General features: G+C 27.7%; 1 protein-coding gene across 1 annotated transcript in view; it reads left to right on the top strand.

The window, feature by feature from the left end:
• Positions 1-8,214: 8,214 nt before the first annotated feature.
• The window catches only part of LOC111624122 (heparan sulfate glucosamine 3-O-sulfotransferase 5-like), a 50,575-nt gene continuing 44,257 nt past the window's right edge, over positions 8,215-14,532 (top strand). Inside the window, exon 1 of the mRNA XM_023366908.1 lies at positions 8,215-8,287. The gene's annotated coding sequence lies outside the window, so the exon portion shown is untranslated. The remainder of the gene's footprint in view (positions 8,288-14,532) is intronic.

Here is a 14,532-nt window from a genome sequence, read left to right on the forward strand (position 1 = left end):
GTCGCTTCGCTTCTTAAATGAAATAAGAGAAACAGATGCAATTTTAAACTATAATAGGCGCGTGTCGCATATAATAGGCGCATAACATTGATAGATAACGCATTAAATTAATTACAATTAAATCAGATTTTTATATTGTTCGCGACACGCGCCGTGTCGCGTGTCGCTTCGCTTCTTAAATGAAATAAGAGAAACAGATGCAATTTTAAACTATAATAGGCGCGTGTCGCATATAATAGGCGCATAACATTGATAGATAACGCATTAAATTAATTACAATTAAATCAGATTTTTATATTGTTCGCGACACGCGCCGTGTCGCGTGTCGCTTCGCTTCTTAAATGAAATAAGAGAAACAGATGCAATTTTAAACTATAATAGGCGCGTGTCGCATATAATAGGCGCATAACATTGATAGATAACGCATCAAATTAATTACAATTAAATCAGATTTTTATATTGTTCGCGACACGCGCCGTGTCGCGTGTCGCTTCGCTTCTTAAGTTTCGTGTATCTTTATTGGTTATAAAATATTATCTAATTTAAGTTCTGTAATTTTACTATAATATCCAATTGACGATATTATACTCTTATAGGTCTAATCTGAAAACTTTTGACAGTACTGTATGGTGTCTAATTGATTACTGTAAGCATTTACTGCATTAAGACTAATTTTAATATAGTTTAAGTATGTGATTTGTTGCAGAATAATAACTATTAATTGCGGTATAGAGGTGGCAATAGAAGCATTTATCCAGCAGAAATGATACGTCATTATCGTTAATCTAGATAGGAAATTCTGTTTGTGCAAATGCTAAAGGATTAATAAGACTCTCTTTAAACCGAAGAGCTATAGCTAAATCCTAAGAATATCTCTACTTTTCTTAGAAATTCTAGACAGAATGAAGAGTAAAAAGAAAATTTAACATATAATGGATATATTCAACTATTATTTACATTTATATTCAAGTTATAATGACCGTATTCAGGCTCATTTTTACACTTATATCATCAATTGCTTTCTTCATGCTTTATGCACAGATTTCTTAAATTATCATCCAAAGAACATCAGGCTTTTAAACTATACACTTAAAAGTTCGACTATCCATCAGAGCCTTTCAGATAATTCGATACAGGCTCCAGTAACTTAGTTTTTTGAGGCTCCAAAAAGCATTATATTATAGTTTTAAATAATAGAATAGTTCATTATATGGTAACATCTTAATCTTTATCTTTCAAATATTAGATTTATAAAACAAAATCTAATCATTCGGCAATTTTATAGGCTATATTAACTTTACTACGTTACAGTAGTGTACAGTACAAGTACTCGTACTCTTCTAGTATAAGGAAGTAGAGAGAAGGAACAATGTTAAACTCGACGTCAAAAAAAGCATTTAAGAATGTATAATTAATTGTAGTTTACTTGACTTTTACATATTAATCAATAATAATGAAAATTAAATAAAAGAAAATGGATTTTAACAAAGTTAAATTGGAACCGATGACACGTGAAAAGTTAAGTTATTTAAAGAAGAGTTCTCTGCACGATAAATTATAGTTCAAAAACCCATGTCTTTTGGATTATTTATTAGACCGTTCGCATTTTCTGGTAGATGTATTCGCTTGTTAGTGGTTCATATATTTACATAACAAATTTGATTAAGCTCAACAAGAGTCTAGAAGAACATTTGCTATTCTCGTGATTCATTTTTCCACCGTTTTACTTTTTGCATTACAATGTTTAACCGATTGCAATTTCCCCTCAGAGGAAAAGAATTTCTTTTGAGAATTTTATAGTCAAATATGTAAACTAAACACACGTTTAAAATGTAAATAAGGATGGTAATTTTAACCCAAATTTTTTTAAAAAATAATAAATTTTAGACATTTATTATTGAACCAATTGTTAAAAGAAATGATTAATAACTTTGTTGTTAATTTATAAATTTTTCTAAATTAAAAAAATAGGCCATATATATTGTCTGGGATTTAATAAAGTATTTTGTATACTATTTATCCCGGATACGCTCGTATAATTATCATCTAAAACAGTGTTTTTCAACCTGTGGGTCGCGACCCCCTCGGGGGTCGCGAAGCCTTACATAGGGGGTCGCGGGTAAAAGAAAAAGACAAGTGTTTGTAGGTCCTGCACTACATTTAAAAAACTATAATTTTAGCGAGAAGGCTGTACCTGTTTATTATACAGTACAATTGGTTTTTTTGATCGGCATTTAGATCTGAACGAAGGGTGTCGCCAGTGAGGGGCCCACCCCAGAAAATGATAGCCGAAAAAGTGTTGAGCTGTAAAGTAATAAGGTAGTAAGTAGAAAAGTAGAAGTTCAGAACTCTCATCCTAAAAAAAAAGAAAAAAGAAAAAAAAAAAAAAAGGTCAACAGCACCCAAAGCCCAATGTTATAATGAAAAGGACGTTTCATACTATACGTGTCTTAAGTTATTGGGATTCCTCTTAAATTCTCATTTTAATCAACAATAATTTCTCTCAACAGAAAGAAAATTAAATACATAATTTTTAAAATCACTGATATACAGTAGTTTTAATATGGCCCTAGGGGGTCGCCAGAATTTTTTAACTTGTAAAGGGGTCGCGTATTCAAAAAGGTTGAAAAACACTGATCTAAAATAAAAGCGACAGTTAGCTTATGCGCGCTTGAAGTCGCGACTACTAATGTGATCCCTATTTAGGCCACAGTATTAATGACTTTGCATTTAAAATTATAAAAATGTATGTAAACTTTTACGAAAATAGAAAATCGTGCTTAATTAATAAAGCAGCTTATAGGGACTTAGACCTGTGGCAAAAACAGTGGCGCGTTATCCTATGGGCAAAAAGAGCGATTGCTTGGGCTCCCCAACGCCAAACAATCCTTTATGAGGAAATTTTTCCCCCAAAAATTCCCCCGAAGAAAAATGACTAAAATCAACACTATACGTGGTTCCCCCGTAATTTAAATTTGTTGAGTGTTCGTGAAGCTATAACCACATACGATATAACAGCCCGTTTCCCTTCACCAATTAGTGATATGGGAAGTGACATGTAAAAAATGGGAGTCCCTAAGTTATAGACTCATAACGCGAGGGTCTAAGCTGTAAACTGTATAGATTGTATGCAAATTTGGACCTGCAGTTTATACTGGAGCGATGCGAAAAGATCTTTTAATGCATGCCATCACATTAATTTATTATAAATTACTCATTATTGTTAATCACGTTTTAAGCAAAGTAATTATTATCTTTTCGTAATTACGAACAATATAAAAATCTGATTTAATTGTAATTAATTTGATGCGTTATCTATCAATGTTATGCGCCTATTATAGTTTAAAATTGCATCTGTTTCTCTTATTTCATTTAAATTACAATACTAATAATTGATTTTTACTTCGTATAATTTTATGTTTTAAACGTAAAAAGTAAAACAAAGGAAACTTTTCTTTGTAATTTAGCAATATTACAGAAGAATCTGACAGAAACGGTAATTTCTTTTATATATTAAACATTTTTTTTTTTCTTACAAATAATCATCAATAAGGGATAACACAGGAATCTTACAAGAACTTTAAGAGCTTAGTTTCAATCTTAAGATTAAATCTTATAAGAACTCTTAAAGATTCTTTTCTGTACTTTATCTGCTAGATGTTTATAAAATTCCCTTTTGTATTAGTCTTTATTCAAGTAATTTTTTAAAATATTACTCCTAGACTCTACTCCATCTTAATGTTACTCTTCTCTGTTATCCTTTAATAATTTTACAATTAATTCTTGTAATATTTTTCATAGTTAAATTAACACTAAATATGAAAAGATATTAATTAATAAACTGACTTTCTTAGTATGCTATGGGGTTTTTTTAATGGAGTATAACTCTATGCTTATTCTATATTTAGATTACTGTAATTATTAAGAAAAATCAAGTTAAGTAAAAATCGAATTAAATCAGTTAAGTTAATCCAATTATGATAAATTACAGGCATAGATCACGTTTATGCTTTATATACTCAGTTGAATGATTACGGATGCGTAGAGATTAAGGAGAGAATCCTTTCTCTCGGCTTTCCGGGATGGATGTTGTTGGAATGATAATCCTCCACTAATAGTGCTCTGTTGGAATCGGACTAACAATTGAATTAATGTCTCGGGGTTGGTCGACTAGGCCAATTCTGCTGGGTTAATTAATTATTGCATTATTATTGATGAATAATGAGGTCTTTCACGTTCCTGTGTTTAGAGCCTTGTGAAGAGATACTTTGCATTTAGTTACAATAGTAAAACGAAATTATTAATTTTATATAGTTTTATTACTTTAAATTTATTATAATTAAGTTAATTATTAATGGAATGTTATGTTCTGTTATTTATTATATGAAAATTAGTATTTATTATTAGTTTTAGAAGTATAAAAATATTTGTTAAACATGTTTTTAATAGAATAGATTGGTCGTTGATGCTGACATATCGAATTTTATATCTATTTTTCCATTTTTCCATTGACAAAATGAATAATTTTACAAGATAATCTTGTAAAATTTTCTATTTTTTCAACGAAAAAATCGAAAAATAACTATAAAATTCGACTGCTGAAGTAAACATGAACTAATTATGTGTTACTTACTACTTACTCCATTAATTTAATGGTTTATCCTGTCTAATAAAATTGAATTTGTTTATTTTATTTTAATAATAATAATAATAATAATATAATAACTTAATTAGATAAAAATTAGATAGTTTTTGAGATTAATAAGTTCTCTTATAAATTGTTAACTAAACTTTAGACCCTTTGTTGTACGATGGTAAACAGAATAAAACAGCCTTTGCTCTATTTCTGCTCCGAATCAAAACGTTTAGAATCCTCAATATCGACTCAGAATTGAATGAAAATAATGGAACATTGTGAATTCTTAGAAGACAAAAAAAAAATAAGACAATAAACTATTTCATGTTCTTGCTAAAAAAAAAAAACAGAAAAGGATATTTTTGGGATAGTGAAAAAAAAAACTTTATTGTTTTTATTTGTTTGAAATTTTGATAAAATTCGGCCGAATTTTCGATTCTATATCAGAGAAAAAATTCGAATTTTTCACCATCTTAGTCGAATATGATAGAAGATAAATCAAGGCTAGGCCCTAGGGCACCCTTGGGAAACCACACCGAAAATTGGCAGCAGCGAGCCTAGGGGTGTTAGTTGCTTCCCTCATCTCCCAGTAGATCGGAAACTTCGAGCACACTTCTCTACCGATCGAAATTCTTTATATTCTCAAGGTACAGATCGCACTTTGTTCACAATATTCATGAGAAAAATTTTTTCTCTTCTTTTTCAATTCTACACAGATGTGGTCTTTATCCATTTAAGTAACACCTTTCCCTCCCTCTTTTTTCTTTCTTTGGATTTATTCAATATCTTTCACAAAACTCAATTTACGTAAGAAAAATAAAATCTGTAATAACAATTACTCATTTTTAATATAAAAAAATATCAAGAAAAACTATGTGTAGGATGCTAGATCTTTTGTAAAACGTTGAAAGATTTATTAAAATGGAAGAATTTTCTTAATAGAAAAATTATTTTCTATATTATTTATATTGATAATTTAAAACAACATCGCTTTAACACACTCGAGATAATTCTGTTTATTACTAAAGTAAGGAGTCATCAGAGCAGAGAAGAGATAAATGTCCCAACAATTGTCCAGTCATTAGTTAACAAAGCTTAAAGCTTAGCAAAGTTGGAAATGGGCCTACTGTTCTGTAATCTTCATTAGTGGGTCTTTTCGTTTTCTGCTTCTTTTACGATCAATTTCTTCCAATGTCTAACAATCAGACTGTCACACGAAATTGCTCGCTCTATTGGTCTTTCGTTACCTTGTAATTTCCTTATTAAACATTTAAAGAAAGTAAATATCAAACACAATTATTTAGATAAATAATAATTTGTTCAAAAATAATGTTTTAATATAACATTCACATAGAAGATTATTTAAATAAGTAAGAGAATGATACCATTTAATATAAGTTATCCATTCTGTAAAAGTAGCATAAGGGAGAGATCGATTTATAATGTACTTCTATTATAAGCCTTTAATTATTATTATTATTAGGGCCTTTTTAAATGTTATATTTTCTTTAAAATTCTATAATATAATAATTCTTTTAACGTATCTAACTGTAAACATATAAAGCTTGCATCTTAACCGAAAATTTCAGTGGGACTTATCTAAATATCTTCACAAATAGAGTTTTAGAGAGATTGATACGAAAAACCAGACGAGTAATTGTAATTAATTCATGCAAGAATACCAACAAAATCAAGGTTTTTCCACTCCAGTAAATCTGTCCTTCTAAAATCGCTGATCCCGTCCTTCTAAAGAGCGGAATTTTAATGAACTATTGACCATTATATCGACCGAGACATGCCTAATTAACAAACAAACGTAATGGACCGTTACTTACTTTTATATGCAATTATGTCCTGAAGTCTGGGACGATCGTGAGAAACATTTAAACATTTCCTCCCCCTCTTCTTTAAACCGTCCCGAATCAAATAATTGGCAAACCATCAATAGAATTTTCACTTTTTTTTTATTTTTTGATAAAATTTAAAGCAAAATTTAGGCATTTAAATGGAATTTCGTGTGAAAAAAACAAGGAAGAAAAATTTTTTTTTTTTCTTCCAAGGATAAATCTCGGCACTTTGAAGCCAATCACATACTTTTTTACTTGACACGTGACAGAGTGATTGGACGAAAAGGATCCGAAAGTCCGTACAACCGAAATCATGTTATTATCTATATCACGTGCCGTTGCTTAGTAACCGCATCGATATCACGTCTTTCAATAGCGATTCTTTTGGGATTTTGCACAATAGACAAATTTTATTGCTTTTCACTTTTTTTTTTTTTATAAAATCGATATCGAAAGGAAGAAGTGAGAGTGGAGCACCAAGAAATCCGTACGTAGGCTATATACACACAGACACACACACAGACCAATCCACAAAAAAAAAAAAAATACGGAGAAAATTGGCAAATCAAATCATGACACGGAAGAAGTAGAAAGGGAGAAAGAGAGATAGAGAGCGATTAAATTTCTTGTTTAAACAAAATTTGCCATATCAGATAACTTTTATGCACCGAGAATCTTCTCCCTCCTTCCTTATTTCTTTCGCTAAATTTTGATTTCTATGTTTAACTTCCAATTATATAAAAGAAATCGAAATTGTTTTCGTTCTTGTTTCTCTTATTTGATAAATTTTGTAAAGTTTTTGTTACTTCTATACGAAAATATAGACATTAAAACGTATAAAATAAACAGTGAAATAGCCAGGATTTTTAGAATATGAATGTTATTACATTTATTTTAATTTTAAATTAACAAAATTGATTGCATTGATGTAGATGGGATGCTGCAGCACATAAACATCCCTCCTAGATACGCTCCTAAAATAAAAATGAAAAAGTTTTTTGAAAGTAAAGCGTAGAAAAAGCACAAAGTTAACGTATAATTCACTTCGTTTTAGTGGATAAAATAGAATAAAATATTAAAATTAAAAGGCGTAAATTAGAAAATCATGTTTACGTTACATAAACTCTCTACAGAGCATTTATATTTATAATGTAACGTTAAGTATGTTTTGTTGAATTATTGTACACTTTTAAATCAATTTTATATCTGTTTGTACATCCTTTCATGATTAAAAATGAAGGAATGACGTGGATTATAAAATGCGCTCTTTTGATAGCGAAATGATAATAAATAAATAATTTTTACACAAAAATATCATGATTTTATTAATTAATAAAGTCTTCTTAGTTGATATAAATACAATATTATGTACCGAATTCAATTATAATGTTTAATATCACGACTTAATTATGTTCAATTAAGAAATTCTTACATTAGAAATGTATTAGATAACATTAATTAACGCTTTGTCTCATTATCTTTCAATTTAATTTTATTAATATCTTAAATACTCAATGCAAAAACTTTTATAATTTTAAATAAATTACTTTATCTTATAGTTTTATAATGCAATAAAATTTATTTTATACTATTTTATATTACAGTTAAGGACAGAATACGGTTTATACATATTTAGGGCCTCACGCTACGTGGATATAGTAAAGGCCTCGTTTTTTAATGTAATTATTATCTAGTGGAGTGAAAAGTCTCTTATATATTACAATGTAGGACCAGATTGAGTCACTAGTCTATAAAATATAAGAGGCCTTTCTCCTATAAGAACTTTTCCACTACTCTATAACATGTAAGTACTTTTCTACTACTTTATATCATATAAAATGTTTACCCCATACTGTAATATATAAAAAGCCTTTCCTGTATAATGTATAACAACATTTATCCTACCGTAATATAGGCACAGGGCATAAATATTAACCCTATATATCATTAAACGTATATATAGAATAGTTGAAGATATAGATGTTGTGTCTATATAAAAATTTCTAAAAATATAATTATATAAACTGTATTATAATTAAATTAACTTTTAATTATATAAATTAGTAAGAAACGTTTTTATCTACACGATTTCTCAAACGTATAAAACGTTTCGATTCGCTTATATTTTTAACATTGGGATAGCAATAAAAGATATTTTATGGGATAATAATCTCAAGAAAAAAAGTACATATATATATATATATGAAAAAAAATATATTAAGTCGAAGTGGGCCACATAAATATTTCATAATTTACAACGATTTACAGAATTTACTTCTTTATAAACTTAAGAAAAANGGAATGATTGAGATTTATATTTAATTGTATAAAAATATATTTTCCTTTTTTAAAGAAGTTTTTTTTTGCGAGAATGAAATGCAATTTTTATTTTTATTTTATATATATTTTTCCTGTTTTTTTTTTTTTTTTTTGTAAAGTCGATATAGACAAAGTGGAGATTTTTACGATCTCGCAGTATTCGTTTAATAAATAGAGTTCACACAGCACAAAGGTTGCTATGGTAACTCGCTGGTGGGTATAACAACACCCCTCGGGTATTCAAGAGAATTGCGGTTTTGTTTTTATGAATAAAATCGTCCACTTACTTCACAATATCAAAAATCGTTAGAAGTTCGGATGCCCGATTAGATTCGTAGTTATTATTGCGTGAAGATCGACACAACTTCTTTCTCTCCTCCTCTTCCTCCTCCTCCTCCTCCTCCTCTTCATTCCCCCTTCCTCCTTTTTTTTTTCCATCAGGCCATCTCTTATTCATACGATAAGAAAAATTGGTGCCACCGACAAACTTTCAGATGAAACATTTTTCGAAAGATATTAATAGCCCAAAATGTTATTAAACTTGACATTCTTTAAAGTGGTATCATTTTTGGATATTAAATCCTTTGGGATGTTACGGTCCAATTACTAGCGAAATACTCGTTATAACTCCAGTTACGTGATAAAATAACTGATTTTTATTCGGTTCTAAGATTGGTTTTAAGCTTTAGAATCTTTCTTGAAAACAAAATTAAATCGAAGCTTTGAAGAATTTTAAATTTGCTCTAGAAAATTATTTATTTAAGTTTTGTAAATTGAAAATATTTAATGATTTTTTTTTCTTGAAATGTTATTTTTCTTTATCTGTTTGCCTGTAAGGATTTCTTGTCTTAGTCTATTAAAACTGAAAGTATATAAAATTTAATAGTTATTAAAGAAAATGGTGTATAGAAATTTTTAAATTGCCAAATTTTTTTTGTGCATGCACACAGTATAAACTCACACACGTAACTCACAAAACACGTATACAATAAAACACAATACAGCAAACACAATATATAAACTGTGTTGAGTATGCGGTTTTGATTTTCGGAAAAATTTTACTTCGAAATTTATCAGCTAGGATGAAATTTGGCGCTGCTATTTCCATAATTTGCATATTACGTACAGTACGTTACGCACGACCCTGTCAAAGAATTGTGAATAACTTATTGCTACTTACTTTTTACCCAGATTCGTTAGAGAGCGTACGTAATATATACTGTACATTAGGAGATTGCAGCGCAAAATTTCATCCTAGCGACTAAATTTTAAAGTAATTTTTTTCCGCCTAATTAATGCCTATTTATAATTAGGTATTAATTCTTTTATACATTTATAATAATAATAATATAAAAAACATCACAGAAGAATTATACCGTAATTTTTTTTCTTCTTATTTGATGCTTGATGTATATAAAAAAAAAATAGCGCAATTCTTTTTTCGTTTTCTATACATGACGTAAAACAGAATTTCTCTTGTACCTGTTACAAGAATTCAACCCTTTTCTTGCTTCGTTTTTTAGAAAATAAAATAAATAAATAAAATAAAATAAAAGCAATTTTTTGTTGATTGTTCAATGGGCGCAAGAAAGAAGAAGATTCTTGTCATGTTTGATTATACCTGGCACAAGAAAACAATTGTTGTCTTGTTTGTTGTACATGTACAGAAGAGAAAAGAAGTATTTCTTAACTTGTTTGTATTTGATACTACAGGGAAAGATCTTTCTTCTATCGTTTGAACGTATCTGAGCAATTTAGTTGAACAATTGTCCTGTGGTATCTTAAGCTAACTTAAGGTACAGTACAACAAAGACTATAAGTTGTCTTTGTTGTACTGTACCTTAAGTTACTTTCATGCTCAATTAAAATATAGATTTTTTAAATATTTTTTTTTATTTTGTCTTGCTTTCGTGTATTTGATGAGAAAAGTAAAAATATAATCTGATCGTTTGTAAGGAGGAAAGTTTTCGCTAATCTGTATCGTATATAACAAAGTGTTTTTCTGTTTGAATATTTAAAAAATTATAATTTTTCTGTTGTTTTAGCTATACAAGAAAAAAATATATAAGATTTTTCCTTTGCTAGTTTTTGTTAAACACAAGAACGGAATGTTTGTTTGCTTGCTTGCATCTGATATATCGAAGAATGTATCTGTTTTTTACGCTTTAGCAGTAAAAGAATGAATATAATATACATTATCAATTCAATTTCTCGTAACGCATTAAGTGTTAAAGTATTCTTAGAAATAATCTAATAAAACAAAACTGATAATTTTGAATTTATTACAGTTTTTAGCTGGGAAACATTTACAGAAATTGAAATTAGTTATGGAAATACAGTTTCAATAAATTTCAAGAAGATTAAAGTAAGAAAAGTATTCTCCTACAATGCAGAACGTGTACCAATTTTACTTGTTAGTAACTTGTATAACGGTTAATTACTTTGAAAGACTTATCATTAATAATAAAAATCTCAATTAATTCTTATATGAAGCAGCTTTGAACATAAAAGCTTCCTTTTTAAAAGAAAAGAAAAAAAAAATACAATCTTTAAAAGCTTTAATTTATTTGTAAACTTTTGTTAACATTAGTTTAGACGAGGTTAATGTTTGATAGCAAACTAAGAAAATATTAGGTTAATTGGAATGATTGAGATTTATATTTAATTGTATAAAAATTAATAATGTAAATTAAACAAGACATTGCTTTTCTTTATTTTATATATTCATCGAAATATCATTTAAAAATTATATTTTAAATTACTTATGCATAATTAACGAAATATAAGTGCAACCTCTTAATTATGGCAACTGACCAGAACATAACAAATAACCTTTGTTCGGTGGTAGAAATTATTTTGTATGCTTGCCTGTTTGTTAAAGTTCCTGAAAAAAATGGCCACTGTTTAGAGGTGGTATTTATTGGAGGTTTGACTGTATTTTAGATATATTTGTATATAATCCATTTGAGTTTATAACATTTTCAGCTTTATAATAAAGATATTAATGATTTTGTAATAAGGTTTATGCCAAATATCGACTGAATGTGTTTTCTACTATTATATGTTATATATTTATATGATGTGTCTCTGAATGGTTGACAATATATCTATTATTTTTTTCTATTTGTTTTGTTTTGTGTATGTATCTATCTGCATTTGCCTGTTATATGTCTGCTTTTACTGCTGAATATGTCTCTTCTATTAGTGTTTAAGTATGAGTAATATGAGTAATACACATTCAATCTTTAAATTTTATAAAGATTCTCTTATATATTATAGTTTAGGGTCTCAACAAGTCTAAATTCAACTTAGTCTGATGCCATATGCTTTAATAATAACTGTACTGTACTTCAAAATCATTTTCTACTCGTAATAATTTTGCCGTGTTATTTATATAATTGGTATCGTAGACAATTAATAATAATAATAATAACAAAACATGATCTTATAACGAATAAAATTTGTATTTCTAGCAGAAAATTTTCACTGTATTTCTAGACGGTTGACTCAATAAAAAAAAGGGTCAAAAAGATCTTTATATTATTATTTTTTTTTATTTATATATAACTAAATAAAATTATTTATTCGAGGAATAAGTAAATTCGATTTAAATTTATTTTGTTTTAAATCCGAATCAAAAACATTATACATCGATTTTCTTAGCAGGAAAGATATTTTCACTTTGATGGATTTAAGTGTATTTTTTTTCTTACTTTAAATTATATATATATATATATATACTANATGTTCTGCACAATTTATATATAAAAAAACTGTTCAAACTATGCAATTATTTAGGAAATAAAATCGTTGAAATAACCAAGAATTAAATGAAGTAGTTTTGTCAGCATCTTTTTTGAATTTTAATACGAATGGAAAGACTTTTATTTTTAATTTCATTTTTCTTTCTTTACTTTGAATAAAAACAATGATTGAATTTTAAATTTGTGTAAATAAATAAATATCTTTTATTATTAAAATAAAAGTTGTTTTAAAATTTTATTTAAAAGTACAAAAATTATTAGAAAAAAAATTTTCTTTTTCTCTTATTCTCTTTCTATCTGCTGATGTTTTTATCATATAAAAATTTTTATAAATTAAATTTAACTATAAATTATATTTTTATTCGTTTTTAATTTAATAAAAATTTTATTTATTCGTTTAAATATAGTAGAAAGTGTCATTAAACGTGGTAATGATAGGGAGGGACGTGGCCTGATAATCACTAATAATAGAATACATATTTACAGTACTGCACTTTTATTTATTTAATTAACAACACAAAATTATAATTAACGTGACTAGGAAAGAAAAATTCATATAGTAAAGTAATTATATACACTAACACAGTAGTATATTGTTTGGTATCTTTTACTCTTTATAGCCTTTAATAGCAAAATTCCGGTTGATCAAATCACGGTTAATGGGGGAATTTCTAATACAATAAATTCGAATTTTTCTTCTTAATTTAACATCGATAAATACAGTATATTTTGTTTTTATTTAATGCCATAACGATGAGCTGTATCTTACTTATAAGTTATAGAAGGAGCAACTTTAATGTCGATATAGCTGTTGTATGTCAATTTAATCATCATTTAGAACTTACTTTGATATATATTTATGTTATACACAGTGATAGATTTCTAATATAAAGCTATAGACATTATTTATTATATATTAAGTTACGCCAGAATATTGTTAATTGATATTGAGAGTTTTCTGTTGAAGAATTTTAACGTATGACACACCTGACGGTTTATGAATATAACAAGAAGATTTTAAAATATTTTCCCTTATTCAAAGCTTCAGTTGATAAAGCGAAGAGTTTTGTACAGTACCTTGTACTTCATCTACCTACTTTGATTTAATAATTTAAGTAAAACCGACCTATAAGGTAGTTTCAACGAGATAAAAGGGGGATTTTCTATGTAATTTATACCGGGTGAAATGATATTTGGTTAAAATATAACATTTAAAAAAAGAATTTATAGAGCAGTTACTAAATTTCAGGCCTAGTAAGGCCTAGTAATATATGCATCCACTTATCAAAATATACATCCTAAAGCATGTATCATAGATTAATTATGTATTTGAGTCTGTAGTATAATTATATATTGTAAGATCTATAATACAATGCAACGTAAATATAAGACTTTATAGATAATTTAATAGCATAAATAAAAGTTTTAATGAATCATTTAAACAAAAACACTAATACGTTTGATCACCCTTTAAGGAGTGGTTCAAAAGTCAGTTAACGAGGTGTATTATTTTTAAAAATTATGTTAAAAACTTGCTCTGTACAGTTACACGTTATTATGGGGAAATCATTATTTCCATAATTATCTCTGTTAACTGACTTTCGGACACAGTGTATGTGTGTAGATGCAATGAATATAATTATCACAAACCTTAATGTACAGTACAGAAGTGATTCAATGATATTTTAATAGTCATATTTCAAAAATTGTTCTCGCATGAACACTACGCGCCGAGCCGCCCATCGCTTCCAATTGTATTGGCTCGGCGCCATAAGATGTAAACCATTTAAATAAATAATCCTTATTTAAAATAAAATGGTACAGTATCACGTAAGTGGACATTTTAATATCTGACACGTGGAAACTATAGCCGTCAACTTTATCATAATAATAATAATTATTATTTTTTTTTTTCGTGATGAATTATTTATAAAAATGTAGCGAGCGTATAACAGAAATTGAAATT

This window comes from Centruroides sculpturatus, unplaced genomic scaffold, assembly GCF_000671375.1.
Source record: "Centruroides sculpturatus isolate CEXI.00-Female unplaced genomic scaffold, Cexi_2.0 scaffold214, whole genome shotgun sequence".
NCBI lineage: Eukaryota > Metazoa > Arthropoda > Arachnida > Scorpiones > Buthidae > Centruroides > Centruroides sculpturatus.